The 15,878-nt window shown below is 36.8% G+C and overlaps 1 long non-coding RNA gene across 3 annotated transcripts in view; it reads right to left on the bottom strand.

Moving 5' to 3' along the window:
* Positions 1 to 9,013, bottom strand: part of LOC148223418 (uncharacterized) — a 62,348-nt gene extending 53,335 nt beyond the window's left edge. For all 3 annotated transcript variants that reach the window (XR_015804230.1, XR_015804231.1, XR_015804229.1), the window contains exon 1: positions 8,839 to 9,013. This is a non-coding gene — a long non-coding RNA (uncharacterized LOC148223418). The remainder of the gene's footprint in view (positions 1 to 8,838) is intronic.
* Between the last annotated feature and the right edge of the window lie 6,865 nt (positions 9,014 to 15,878).

Genomic DNA, 15,878 nt, shown 5'->3' with positions numbered 1-15,878 from the left:
TGCTTCTTTTAACCACTCTGCAAGTAAACATCATCTTTTTTTGTATTTTATAAAGAAACATCAAATGTAATCATTTTCTGTAAGTTTCAACTGCTATAAATCATTGGGAACTTTATGCACACCTAATTTATGCAATTGCATTGGTAGCAAGGAAATCATCATTGTTTAGTGTTTTGTATCTCTGTCATTCTCTCACAGAGAATTTTATTACAGTAGGCATCACAATTGTTGAGAGTTTCTTAGCATTTATATTAGCGAGACCAATTTTTTAAGGTATGTAATTCAGTCATAAAAACTGAGATCATAGCCTGAAAGTGTTAGCTTATGAATTTCCAAACATGCACACACACACACACACACACACACACACACACCACACACACACACACACACAAATTTTCTGATTTAAATGCTTCTTTCTCTTTCTCTTAACCTGCACTCCTGAAGTCTAAAAAATACATTTCTCCTTTTTTAGCAATTTTTGCAGGCCATGAGGCCAGAATACTGACTATTTCTTTTCTACAGTCAAAGAAACAAATAACAATAACAACAACCAACCAAATGGCTGAGGTATGGAGGTTTATAAAACATCCTTAGCACATGCATGAAAGTCACTTTCCATATTCAGGTGGGATGCATTCAGTACAGTCTTTCAGAAACAGGAAAACATACATGTTACACAAATGTGCACTATTATTCAAAGGTTTTTTTCTGGACACATATATGAAGTGTGTATTGAATCCATATTAAGAGTCATGCAGAGACATTACTAAACATGCTTGTGTATAGCCCACATTTTCTTTTCATTGCAACACAGCCCCTGTTGGCAATGTTACAAATAGGTGTTTCTTTAAAAAGTCATGTTTCAGAAGTTTTTTGTGTGCAAAGGCTGCAGTTTCAAGCTCTGCCTTTACCACAATACTGCAGCTGAATTTGGGGCAACTTGCTGTTACCATTGTAATTTAACACAGCCCTTTGGAAAGAGAGTTTTGGCTTAAACTTCTTCTATAGCTCCGTGTCCCAGTAAAAATTTTCAACTTCACAGGTCTTGTCATTTCTAAGCATAGTTATTTAAGCGCCTCTTTTGTAATTATTTTGTTTCTTCCTTCAGAATGTAAATAGTCAGCAAATAGACACAACAGAACCTGAGAACAAAAAGACAGGCCCTGTAATTTCAGTAAGGAATTAAGTAAAAATCGGGGGGATAAAAAAAAAAAAAAAAAAAAAAAAAGAGAGAGAGAGATTAAATTTCAACTTTAAGGTAATAAAAGATGGAGATGGAGGTGCCAATGAAATCTGCCGAAACTAAATTTCAGAAGCACGGCTTTCTCATCTTGAAATGTTACACCCATAAAAGCAGCCTATAAAATTAATCTACCTGGAGATTTTCCATGTTAAATCAGCTCAGAAATAACTTTTGAGCACTTATGGCATTATATCTAAAATACATATTCTCCTGTTGTCCATATATCAAAATCCTGTATATTTTGAAAAATAAGCTCTGAGGTGCACTGAAATGTTTGTATTATAAGAAAGAACAGTAATAAAGTATATCACTTTCAGAGGGATTTGACATTTGTAAGCATTCTCTAAAAATTTGCATCGAGTTGCAGTATTGGGTGAGTATGCTGCTTAAAGCTTCCTAAATTCACTTTTTTTGAAGAGAAGTATATGGAATAGTGAAAGGCAACAAAAAAAGGCAAAAAGTCAGCATATATTTTCAACCTACATCTGAAAATGAAATTTCTAAAATGCTATTGTTAACCATTAACTAGAGTGAAATATGGTCCATTAATATAAACTCTTTCATTCTATTTGCTCAAGGGAAAGGGACATTCAGTATGAGAAAGAGAATAGCAGTATAGTATTTTCCAAAGAAAACAAACATTTACTTCTCAAAGGAAAATAATCTGCTTTTTCAGTTTGTTAGAACTGAAAATAAAGAGCATTTAGATAGCAGTGTTTATTCTAATCAATTTGCCCAAATTAGGTTCTTGTAAAATTTAGCGTGAGGTACGTAATAATTTGTGCAAATTCAAAGGTAGCATTTTTTCCTGCCTAGAAAGCTGTAATAGGCAAAGTAGCTGATACAAGTAGATAGGGAAAAAAAAAAAAGAGAAAAAGATTCCAACATTTGGGTTCTTTCCAAGAACTTTACCACATTTTGCAGATTCTCAGTTTTTAAATAAAGGTGTCTTGGCCCTTTGAATTGTGGAGAAATTCTTGCCTCTGTAAATCAGTGTATTGTTGCTAGTCAGCCTTGCAGAAATCTGTCTACAGCCAGTCAGACAGAAACAATAGGAGTGACAATTATATGTACTCTTTTTCCTCCCTCCAAAATTAATGTGGTTTTGCCTTAAAATTGCAAGGCAATTTTATTAAAGGGTGTGTTAGTGTTCAAAACACTAAGTTAGAATTGAGCGGAGGTTGCACTGTAAAAATGCATATAACTGAAGTTTACAGCCTCCTTATTTCGCTTATACAATGTCAGTTTGTGTTACTTTTATCAACTCAGCATTGCAGATTAGGCAGACAAACTCTATAAGAAAATAAATTTGGGGTGAGCATTTGGATTTTATCAGATCTGGATGTTTAGTCAAATATGGTGTTTCAGGCAAAGTTATTGAAAAAGGGGAGAAAAAAGCCAGCTGCAGACTGAATTGTACCAAGTCGAACCACTGTTAAAGCACTGCATGCCATGCAGGAAGCAGCTTCAGAAAAATCTTGATTAATGTGATAAAAAACGTACTGGTGAAATAGCTCAGCATTTCAACCAACAAAGCTGAGTTCAGGGCATGGTCCAATCCTTTTTTTTTCATTTGCTCACTTGAAACTTCAATTAAAATCTATTTTGCCTTCCTGTTCCAGCTGTTTACAACTTACCTTAATTTACTTCTCTAAAAATCCACCTGAACTTCAGTGAAACATTTGGTTTCACAATTTATCAACTGTACAAAGGTGGTGTGGTACAGCATGTTGTTAATGTGCTTTATATTTCTGAATCTGGAAGCTCTCAGCGACTTAAACATGTTCACTCACGTTTCTGACACATTTATCCGCAGAACGGGTTCAGAGGTGGACATTCTTTGATGTGAAATCAAGGTGCTACAGAATTCTGCAGAATCTATAGAAATACCTCCACAGATTTTGCCAAAAAACCTCAGCAGATTTATATTGGCCCTGCCAATGACTTTCTGTTTAACTTGTAATCAAAACAACTCAAACCCAGTTACTGTTTGCATATCTGCCAAGCCTCTCAATTTCAGCAGTAGGCAGCAGACTCTCAGTATGACAGCCTGTCTTTCAGATTCAAGCTGAATCTGCCAAGGCTCCACTACAGAGGCAACTGGTAAATTAAATGCCAACAAGCAAGGACATTCATGTACCTTTACACTCTGCACATGAAGAGACATCACAGGCCTCTTCATTCTAATGGGTGCTTTGTGTGTTTTGGGCTGCAAAGTAAAGAGTGCCTGCTCTTATGCATAATGAAACCATTGCATATATATTAGTTTAGCTGTATTGCTCTAATTCTATGGCCACAAATTACCTAAGAGGTTTTCTTGTTACAGAGAAACAGAAAATCCTTTTGTTAGTGAAATTAACCCACTGAAATCAAGCAGGGAAAGAAAAAAATCAACTTTTAAGCCCTCTTCCACCTAAAGACAGCAGATAACATTATGTAGCCAGGTTACAGCAAAGTCATTGCCAAGGGTAACCGAAAAAAAGAAACAGTCAAAATCATACTGTCAAATCTTTAATTCTCTTGTTCATAATATGGGCACGCTCTCTGATTCTGAAGAGGAGGATCTTTTTAAAACCATCAGCACTAGTGATTATTCTTTATAGCAAGCAGAAGATGTTAATTATATTTATGTAATATTGACTCATTAATACCTACAACTTGCATGAGACTTTTTGATTATTGATAGCTGATGCAGTCACTATAGCCACGCTTAGATTGTATTAGAGATTTTGAGTGCACAACCATAATACAACCAGAGATATTAATACCATTGAGCATAAATAACAGCATTTGACAGACTCAAGTAGGGGGAAAAGCACTAACACTGGTTACTCTAATGGATAGAATAAATGATAGAATCATATAATGAGTTTACAGCAGCCAGGTTTAGTGAAATCTATTTCTGAAGTAGGAAGGGGCGGGGGTGGGGGGGAAGGTAGCAGTTTTGGTAGCAGAATGAGGGTATGAACACATTAAAAATTAACAAGGTGTTTTCAGATAATTGAAAGAAAAAGCACCGGCATGGGAAATTTAACTGTTGTAACTCACACAGCTCTACAGTGGGCATTATCACTGTTTCCTGTCATGGATTTAATCTGCCATCACACCTGCAAATGAAAGAAAGAAGTATAGCTTCCCAAGAGTTCCTACAATAACATGAGAGGGTTTTCTTTTTATTTTTATAGAGTAGGGGAGAGAAATCTCTGTTACTGTTGTGCAAGTGTCTTTTTTATTTACTGTAATTTGGCAGACACATCTCTGCAAGACTTCAGAGCTAAGAAAGTGGAAAACTTTGACGTTCCTTTGACTTGAGCTGGTTGAGATGCATCTTCTCAGTAATTGTAGAGAAACATTATATTGTTGCAGCTGCCTGGTGATAGCAGTGAACTATGCTTCATTTTTCAGTGCCAGTTCTTACTTTCTCCACTTCCATCCAGCATCTGCAGTACTTACCTTTGTCACACCAAGATTTACTTTAACTGGAACTGTGTCAGGTATCCCCAGAAAAATGACAAACTAAAATTAACCTATAATTGTAATATGAGCCTGAAGGCATGCATTTGGTGGGAAAGAATTCACCTTCTATGGACACACACGCATGAGGGAATATTATAGGGATATTTGAAATTCCAGGCCTCGCAATTTCATTAATCAATGAGTAAATCAGTTAGCAACCAGTCATGCTTTTTTGCTGTGTGACTTAATCTTTAGCTTGAACTTGCCTTTTCCTGATTTTATGTCATTTCTAGGGCCTGATGCAGTGGTTGCTGAAGACACAAGGAAAACTCTGGTGAATCATAGGGGCTGCAGGTCCCTGAATCCATCTTTCCCCTTCTATTTATTAAAAGCATTTTGTAATTATATAAGTGAAATCTGTCAATAATAATATGTGCTTAACAGTGGAAGTTATGTAGGCATGTATCCTCCTTCAAGATTGAAAAAAAACAAAACAACACAGGTCCAGAAATCCCCGTGGTTCTCAAGTTCCCATTTTTTCTACTCCTTTATTTCAGCCACCTGTCTGTAGGCTGGAAGTTACTTTCTGGCGAGCCTGAGATAGGATGGTGCAGCCAGTAGGACCAGCAGCTAAAAATCTCATGTATCTCTGGTATATAAAGACACGCTATCCCCTCCCTGAGGCCTACCTCAGTTAGAACATAAAGTGCAAGTACATACAAGTTAAAAATAATGAAACTTCTCCAGTCTCCCAGAGCCACTGAATTTGACTTCTGTGAACAGATATTTCGATGTAAATATTAAACAATCCTGTTCTCTCTGTCTCTGCTAGATGTGTTTTCATAAAAGCTTTTTTTTTTCAGTAAAAAATTCTCATTGAAAAAAATTATTAATAGCTGCAGTTTAGGAAACAAAAAATTAAAAAAAAAAAAAAAAGAAACAACAAAAAAACCAAAACAGAACAAAACGCATATATACATAGTTTTCACTAATAATAGGGCAATAATTTCCTGGTTTGCATTCTGACCCACCCGAGGGCAACTGGCTTGGGGCTGGGGGAGGGGAGCAGAGCTGGGTGATTAAAGGGTTAATATTCAAATGAGAAATTTGCAAGGCCTGCATAATGGAACTGCCACCCTGATAACAATAGGAATTTTTAACAATATCGAGCCTTGTTAGCAAGAGAGTTACAAGCATTGAGGGCAATCAGTGTGTCTTGTCAGTTTCTTTTTATCTACCATCTCCAACCGCCAAGGAACCGAAATGAAGCACTTTGGAATTATCAATTTCAGCCACATTTGCATAACAAAGCCCCCGAGGAAGAGGCATGATAAATGTGAAGGACCCCTCTTGGAAAAGGAACTGTCAACCGCGCCCCGAAAGATTCTCCGACCGAGCGCATTCTCGGGGATTGTAGTCAGCGAAAATAAAATGAAAGCATTAAAGAAAGTCATTCTCTCAGAGAGAAAAATCTCCCCCTCTGCACAGAGAGAACTGGATGAAATGACATTATGCATATGAAAATGTCCAGAAAGATGTTTGATTTATGTATGCATTAGATGCAAATTCCATTACCGCACGCGCGCTGTTGTGTGATTTGGCTCTGAACACATCACTGCCCTGATCAAATCTGATCTCATTAATTCCGACAAGGAGAGAGAGAGGGAATTGAGAAGAATTTATGGCCTGGACACTTGAAAGAAGTAAATTGTAATTCTGTTTAAAGCTGTAGCGAACCTTTTAAACACCTTTTATTATAGAAAAAAGCACTTACTTTTATAACACTGTTAGAACTTACTTAATCTTGTACTTGGAACTTCTAGTCCTCATTTAAAAAAATCTATGACCTTGTTTGGTGGGGGGGCAGGGGGGGAGACAGAGACAGAGAGAGAGAGCAAAAAATACGCCTGTCTTAGACTGAAATCCAGCAGAAGCATCATAATAATATGATCAAAGAGGACCTATTGACTATCTGAATAATCGTGTGAAAATTCTGCTCTGCTGGTGTATGTTTATTTTTAAACAATCTTTTAATATCCTCAAATCAAATGTCAAATACTTTACAAGTGTTTTTATGAGAGATAGACATTGCATGCTTAAAAATGTTATTAATTGTGATCTAGATAAAAAAAATGAGCACATGTTTTATAACAATATTCTCAAGCACTGCAGTAGTGTCAGCTAAAACTGATATGTGTTCCATTCTGAGATATAGACAATTTAAAGACAAAAAAAATCCATATCTTTGCTAAAAAGGAAGCATATTACTGTAGGGGGAAAAAAATGTTTCTTACATTAATAAAGATTCTTATCCTTGTTTTGCTCCTGAGAAAGACCTTAATAACTCATTTCCTCCCTTCATGAAAGATAATCACCCTTCATGGGTGAGATATCCTGTATTTACTTGATACCAAGTGTAAAACTGAAATAGTGTCTCAATATGTTATTGCATTGTATAATCAGTGTTCCTCCCCCAACATTCATGAACCCCTAGGGTGCTTCATAGCCTAGAATAGTTTCATTTCTGTATTGCATCTTCCGTTTTAGTGAGATATGATGAAGTACCTCCCCAGCAAAGAAGAGAGAGTGAAAGGGAAAAAAAACCCAAAACATAAAAGCAACAACAACAACAACAAAAAAAAAAAAAAAAAAAAAAAAAAAAAAAAAAAAAAAAATAAGTGCCCTTTGATTCCTAAAATCTTAGTTGCCTATCACAATTCATTTACAGAGAAATGAATGATTTCTGCAGTCCCTCCAATGAAACCTGCAGCTTTCTTTTATAATCTGCTCCAATTGAAATAACTGTTGAGTAAATGTTACCCAGAGAGATAGAGAAAACTTGTAATTTATTGTACGCATAAACACAAAACAATAAGTTGGAAGTAAACCATGTGAACACCAAACTTGCAGGTAAACCATGAGAATGTATTTTAAGCATCATTCACATTTTCAATGGTTAATACTGATTTCTTGCAGAGGTTTTTTTTCAATCTTTCCACATGGAGAAACTGTGTGTTTACATATCCAAATGCAGAAAAATGTTACCCTTTGAGGTGTTATTTTAGTATTTTTGGCTACCAGATTCAATCATTAGCTTATAAAAAAGGGAACACAGACCTGATTTATGTAGAAATTTCAATAGAGTCCTAAGTATGCATTCAAAAACCACTTTGCAGAAACATGCAGACATTATAATATATAAATGAATACAGATATATCCTGTCATTTTATTATTGTGTCCTCACTATGTACACATTTCTGTAGAAGTATTTGAACGTGCTTATGTATACATGAAAAATAGCAGAGAAATATATTTTGTAAGCTTATAATAAAGTGGGCATTTGTTAAGGTGAATATAAATGCTGCTTTTTGACTGTACTAAATCGAGTACACCGAAACATGCAGTGTGCATTGTGCTGAGAGCATGAAAAAACTTAGCAATTTGTATAGCTAAAATATAATTATGTATGATGCAATATTTATCTGACTGAGAATTCTAAAGAATTATTTCTTCTAAATAAGCACTCTTTCCATTATTTACTACAGTGTGGATTACTTTATATTATGTTTAAGGGAAAAAAAAATCACACCGAATATTCCTTGTGTGCAGACTTTCAGAAAATTAGAACAGTGTGAGAGAAACTGTAATTGCAAAATTTGGTTTGGTGTTTTACATAAGGTTATCTCCCTCCTCCTGCATACCCTTTAGCATATCACTGAATGCATTTTATTAAAATATTCAAGCCACCTGTCCATTTGAAGCTCTTTCAGTTATCACCCAAAAATAAAAGCAGTTTTGTACTTCAGAACACAGGAACCCAGAAATAAGTTTCCACTACTGGTGGCTAATTAAGCAGACTGGGCTTGCTGTCCCTTTAAAAAAAAAAAAAAAAAAAAAAAAAAAAAAAAGAGAGAAGAAGGAAAAAAAAAAAAAAAAAGCAAAAGCCCAAGCCAAACCACAACAACAACAAAAGAAACCACATCCTTTTTGCCACCCTAACCCCTCCTCCTGGTCCCCCCCAAATACACACAGAGACACACAGACTACCCTTCAATGAGTGGTTCAGGCTCCCTGATTAAGGTCATGCCGTTTGTTCATTACTGGCCTGGCTAATGTGATTGAATTGGAACAATACCTTTGAACTCCTTGGCTCTGATCTGCATACTAATTGACTCCCTTGTCCTTGGCAGTGACCTTGACAGGCTTTCCACCACTCTCAGAATGGCTGACCAGTTTCTTATCAAAAGTTCCTAGTAAAAAAAACCCAACCCCAAAATACGAATTAGTCATTTATACTACTTCTCTCTGTATTCATATTTCCTTATATACCATTAGAAAAAGCAAAATTGTTACTCCCTAGCTCCCCCTGGATGCTTATTAATACTTGAAAATCACAGTGTCACTTTAAAGTACTGAAACAGTGACAGCATTGTTTTGAAAGAGTTCATTGTTGCAGCTCAAAACACATTTTACACATATCTTCAGGTGTCTTTTTTCCTTGTTACACAAAGGGTTGCAGTTTAACTCGTGGACCTTTACATCATCGTAATTTTTCTTTTTTTTTCTTTTTTTTTCTTTTTTTAATAAAAAAAAATCTTGGTTGCAGCCTAAGAAAACAGTACAAATTAGTTTCCTTTTCAGAATTTACATTAGCATGTTAACAGTCTGCATTTCAACAGGTTCTATAGTAATAAAAATGCTGTGGTTTCAAACAAAATAAAATCAAACCATGCAAGAACACTGCATCTAGAAAACCAGGTTTAAGGTAGTGAGCTAAGGATTTTACTTTTCTACCTCTGGGGCTCTTAGACCAATGTATTTCTCCAGAGAGACAAGATTTCTATACAGGAAACATTATAAAGCACTGCACCAATATTTATGAAGGAAGCTTTACAGGAGAATATTCTTCTGACTGGAAAGGAGAGGTTTGCTTCACTTTTACTGGAGTGGAAGTTTACCTTGTGAGACAAGTGTCAGCATTGGTGAACTTTTATTCTTAAAGTAACAAAGTAATAGCTAAATCAAAGTAAATTTACGTATTACAAAAAAGAGATGGAAAGCATACCAATAAATGTACTTTGTCAGGTGGTCTGTGAAGATCCACTTTAGAAAAATTTATATTTTCTCTTTAATATTCATTCTTACTTAAGATGAAATCTATTGCAGGGAAAACAGCTGGAATTTTAAACTCATTTAATAACACTTTGCACTTCTTTAGGTTCTCAAAGGGCTTTAGAAATATGAAGGAATGAATATGTATTATTACCAGGTGAAGTATTATAATGGAACATTAAGAATAAACTGCAAATATACAAATAGTAAATCAACGTACAAAAATTTTAGCACACATTTTTCATGTAACTTCCATTTTTATTCTGCTTGGGTAACCAGAGCAGCTGTTTTGAAAAATGTCTCAAAACAGAGGCTTTCACTTCTGAGAATTTTTTTATTTTTTTTTTAGCTTTTAAGGCAATAACATCCAAGTACTTAGACAGAAGAGAGCTCACAAATTTGGCATACAGTTCAAAACCATTATAGATATAAGCCATAACTTCAAATCTTGGACCAAACTTTCCTAAAAATTCAAGAACGGCCTGAATCAAAAATTCCAGTAAGAATTCCACAATTTTATTACAAAGGAAGATGTGGGGCTTGGTTCATTTGCTATGAGTGCTTCTGTTCAACACAGAGGTATGGAGACAGGCTTCTCATCACCCCACTCGGGTCTGCACACATTATCTGCAACATCCTTGCACTGCTGGTGAAAGTGCTGGGGTCTGTCAGGACGCAGAAGGCGCTGAAACAGGAAAGGCAGGGGGGGCAAAGTGCAGAGTGCAGCACCTGCAGACAAAACCTGCAGCAGCAAAAACCTGCAGGCAAAACCTGCAGCAGGAGCCCTGCCACAGCATCGGGGCTGAGCAGAGGCACGGGCAGGTAGCTGGATCTGTGAGCAAACTAAATCTCCACAGCACCACACAAGCAATGCAGGACAGAACACATTTTTGAGTGTATTTTGGTGCCTAAAACACATACAGACAGTTTTTAAATGCATTTGGGCCAAATTATCATTGACTACAATTTGCCTTGAGACCCTACAAACAGCTGGACAGGTGAAGTTAGCATTTATATAAATTACCAATCAATTGTTCTCACCAAAAATTGCACTGCTTATATAGAAATTTAACATTTCTGGTATTCTGAGACCTTCCTAAAGTATACTGTACACTAAAATATACCGGGTGTCCCTGCAGCAAGAAAGCATGCAGAGGAGCTGTTTTTAGCAAGAGTACTTAAAAGTGAAACTGCAAAGGAAAGGTTAGCTAGAGAGAATGCATCCTATGAAACAAGGCTCTGCTCTCATAGATTTTTTTTCCCCTCACAATTTGTCCATCCTTGGTTTTAGGACTCAACCAAAAACTGGTATGCCCATCACTGTGACTATTTAATTTTATTTAAGCAGTGAGCACCACCTACTGCAGGGGAAGATTGCAACCTATTTAGTCAGTACATCAATCACTCCCTATAATAATTTTTTTTCCTAAAGCTGTTACTGCTGAAGTTATGACCAGACTTATGTATAGCTTTCATATAAGATAGGAGCTGATCACTGCTCAAAATGGAAGTTTTGTGAGCTATTTGTAACACATCTAGGCCTTAGATACTAACCAGCTAAAGGAAAATTTAGAAAATCTAATAAATTAACCTGGTATATAAAGCCAGACTTCAAACAAAGGCAGCTTGTGGGAGAAATTAGTTTATTTTACTCTCTATACTTGATCTGTGACCAAAACATTAGAGAAACTGTTCACTGACTGGGGTAACAACTGTTCAATTCCTTAAAATAATAAAAAAGTGAGTTTTAGCACTGAGTTTGATACACTTTTATATGACGGATAGACTTGGTTTAGGAAAAAAGAAAGGAAGGGCACAAAAAGTCTCTCCCTTTTCCCAAATCAGAAGAGAGGCAGGGGTTCTGACATTACTTATGTGGTGCTCAGGCATCCTCTTCTCGCTGCAGATGAAACCTCCTCACCAGCTCACCTCTTATCCATTCCCTCACAGCTGCTGCTGCTTGCTCACCTAGTTGCTCCCTAACCTGATGCAATAAAAACTGTTTCCTTAACCTGCATCAGTTTGGCTGCTTTGGACTAGAAAGTCATTCTGTGACTCGTGCCAGTAGACCCGGGGAGGCAGCAACTCTCAGCAGGAGCCTGGGTGTGAGCTGAGGGGATGCTTAGGCAGGGAGAAATCAGGGTACCATCTGCAGCCAGAACAGGCTGTCTGGCTGCAGCACAGAGCTGTTGCCAAGCTATACTGAGTTACACTGGTCATAGAGGTTCCTCAATGGCTTCTGTCTGTGATGGAAAGATAGAAGAAATCTGAGCTCTTTCAGTCCTGGTCCTGCCAACATAGCCAGGATAAAAGTAAAGACCCTCAGTAGTTCTGAGGATAAGGCAAATAAAATCGTCAGTTGAATGCCCTGCTGGGCATTTACAGTAAGATTGCACATCCCTGCACCGTGCAACTGCAATATATGACTGTTGATATGTCAGAGGACTATTAAAAGAAAAATGGCAATATAACCAAAACACCTGCAAAACAATATAGACTTCTGTTTCTAGCACTAATTGTTTTTTACTTGCAGCTGACATGATGTTGGCAGAGTAAAGCAGAGAAAGCCATCCCCTTCAATTCCATCATAATGACCATTATCTTGATTTCTTTCAGAACATTTAGCAATATATATATATATATATATATATATACACGTAGAGATATACTGATTATAAAAATTAATCCAAAATTTTCTGTATGCTTTTCTGTCAGAAGAGCACAAGAAAACTAACACATGACAGCTGTGGAAATGCATAGAACAAGACACACAGCAAGTGTGGTGATGAACAAGGTGTAGTAACCAGAAAGAAAAGAACATAATGAAAGTGAAAAGTATTAATTATTGATAAGATAAGGGACAGGTAATTACCACACTTCATATCTGCCTACCTTCTATGAGGATAGAGAAGACATTTTTTAGCTGTCTAATAGGTAGAGTGGTGGGTGTTTGCTCTTTTGGCTCTGTAGGCAGGTTCCCTTCTTCTTTGCTGGCTGGCACTGTCATACACAGGCTATATTATTCCAATTGTCAGAAGTCCATTAAAATCACTTAAATAACAATAATAATAACTATTACAGCCAGATCTGATAAGTACACAGGTTAAAACAAAAGTCCAGGACTAAAATGCATCCCTTAACTCAGACATTTACTATAAGGCAGGCAGATAATCACATGAAAAGGGTCCATTCTTTTACTTCAGATAAAAGCTATAATGAGAGATTTATAGCCAGCAGCAAACTTTAGAACAATTGAAACCAATGAGAGAGTAAATACCGAACATAATGTGTGCAAAAACTCACATGCAGAATTGAGGATATACATTACATGTATCACATGGAGTGAGTAAAAAGCTTAAGTAAATTCTGAACATTTACCTTCTAAACAGAGAGCTGAGGCGTGTCTCAGTATTGCTTTTGCTCTTTTCCAGTTTTATTCCATCCTTTGCTGTACTGCTTGTGTCCACTCATGCAGTAATTTCTTATTTAAGAGGATAATATTTCTCACCATTTTATTTCAATCACCATCCCTTAATGACTACTTCTTTGTTAATTGAATAAAGACTTCTATATTTACCATTTAATCTAAAAGATTAGCATAAAATCATGTGACAGCAATATAACAACAGCAAAGCTGAACCTCAAGGCACAAACTCTATGCTGTTAGTTATCCATGACACACTGTAATGAGAACATTCATAACAAAATCCTTCTTAGTGGTAATGCACCTGTCTTCAGGCTTGCAACATATTTGTTGTCTCTGAGCTATAAAAGTCAAGTTGGTTTGCATTGCTTTTAGTTTAAAAGTGGTGTTAAGTTGGTAGGTTGATGAAGGAAGCATCAGCATGGGTTTCTGCATTTTTTTTCTGATATGGCAGGAGATGAGCTATCAGTTGGTTAGTAGCCAAGAGATTCTGGACTTCTGATGACAGTCCTCTGACTTCTCAGCCTCTAGTCAGATATGAATCTGCTGATGTTCCCACTCATGAGAAATTCCACATTCATGCTCATGAAACCAATGAGCCACTGCACTGCATAACAAGAGCCCAGGTGCCAAAGCAGCTCAGTGCTGCTGTCCTCCAAAGCTCTTCTTGCCACTGTGAACTCAGATAACACAGCAGGGCTTCTACTAGTTGCACTAGAGCAATCTGCCACTGGGACCATGCATTCACTTCCTCAGACTCCTCTCAACTCAGCTGAGGAGTGCTGAGCCTGCATTTGGACTGAAGGACAAGCCAGACCACCTTCCTGGATCTGTTTACTTGCTTCAGAAAGCCCCTCTCTCTTTTTAGTATCTTTGTGTTGCCCTTTCACAAAGTGGAGGCTCTAGTTTAGCAGTACAAGGCAATCTCTGACTTAACAGGTTATAAAAGGTGTCACTTTTCTAACATTCCTTGCTCCTGTTAGTTCAAAAAGCAGAAGACTTAAAGGGCCTTGTGCCATGAGGATATTCACGAGTTCAGTGATTCCTAGACAAGGGATTGTGACCTCCAGTGACATGAAAGAGATTCAAAAATGTAAAATGCAGCAGCTTTCATCTGACAAGCTACAGCTGAACAGGGAAGTAGACTATGATGTGTGCCAACATTTAGGTGCTAGAAAATGGGTGCTGGCGGCTAAATCACTCGCCTACCTGAATGAAATTTATTTCCCCTGAAGTACCTACTGCAAGCATAACTGCCTAAAGATATATACTATAGGCTGAAAGCCTGACCTTTTAGTCATTTATTTAAAACTGAATTTGGGAGAAAAACAAACAACCTCAAAAACAGCAACATGGGGACAATGAAAATAGCACACAGAAAAAAAAACAATCAGATGAGAGCACCACTGTGACAATCTAAACAGGTCCCCTTGACTAGGGTTAGATTAGGCACCTCTGCTCCTTCAACAAAATTCTTTTTCTAAGGATCATCAACCTTCAGCTTGGTTGGCCAGGGTGGTCCACAGGAGTCTCTTAAGGGCACACAGCAGGGCTCAGGAGCTGGGAGACAAAGCACATCTTTAGAGGGGCACCTGTGAAAGGCAGAGGCTCCCCCACCTTCCACACTCAACAGGGGCTGAGAAACTATAGCTTTGTGCAGAGAGATGATACCTCCAAAAAGGTGATTGGCAGCATCTTGCTTCTGTGAGAGGCAGTATCTCCCAGCTCTTGCTGAGTTTCAAACAGCATGCTTAACTTCTAATTTGGGAAAGAAAAATACCATCTGGCACCTCAACTTTGAAAAGTTGCCAAACCTTGACTTACTCCCTGAATCTTCCCCGGGAAATCATGGGAACTACCTACCAAGAAAATCATTACAAAGTGTGAACAAGGCTCACATGAGCTAGCTGCATGTAATCTATCACAATGTGTCTTTAAACAGAAAAATTACTGACTTTTGGGGTAGTTCAGTCAAGCAGTTCTTAAGTCACCTGAAGAATTTGCTTGAGTCTCCAGTTCTGACTCCAGCTGCAATATAATGAATCACAACTGCAAATTCTTGGTGGATTTTTGGAATAAGGAAAAAAATGATATTTTCTAAATTAAGAAACTGAAGGTGACAATTTTCGAAGGAAGGCTAAAAATGAGCACTGCATGATCATATTGTATAGCATTGGACAACGCATGCATTTGGTTAATGTTTATGCTCATTAGAGTCTTATTTGTGTATTGTTAAAAATACTATTCTTTGGACATAAAATTATTTTAAAATAAAAAACATCAGAAGAATAAGTTTGTCAGAAGAAAATGCATTCACATCAGAGAAAAGATTTTTAAATTGAAGTCAATAAAGAATGAAGAAAAGAAATCCAAGAAAAGGGAAAATCTGGGAGGAGAAATACAATTGTTGTTCTTCACCACCTCATTATTTGTAACCAGTGATATGTAAACTTCATGGTATAATACAGGATCAATTGAGATGCAAATATCTGAGCCTTAATTGTATACATGGAAGAAAGAAAACTGAAAATATTCAAGCATGCATTATTTTGTTACTTCTATGTTGTCCAAGATGTACATTCAAAGTTTAAGAAGCAACATATCACCTGGATAGATTTATATTGAAAAAAGCTAATAAA

This window comes from Sturnus vulgaris, chromosome 6 (assembly GCF_052056855.1).
Source record: "Sturnus vulgaris isolate bStuVul1 chromosome 6, bStuVul1.hap1, whole genome shotgun sequence".
Taxonomy (NCBI): domain Eukaryota; kingdom Metazoa; phylum Chordata; class Aves; order Passeriformes; family Sturnidae; genus Sturnus; species Sturnus vulgaris.
This window is presented reverse-complemented; position numbering and strand designations above follow the sequence as displayed.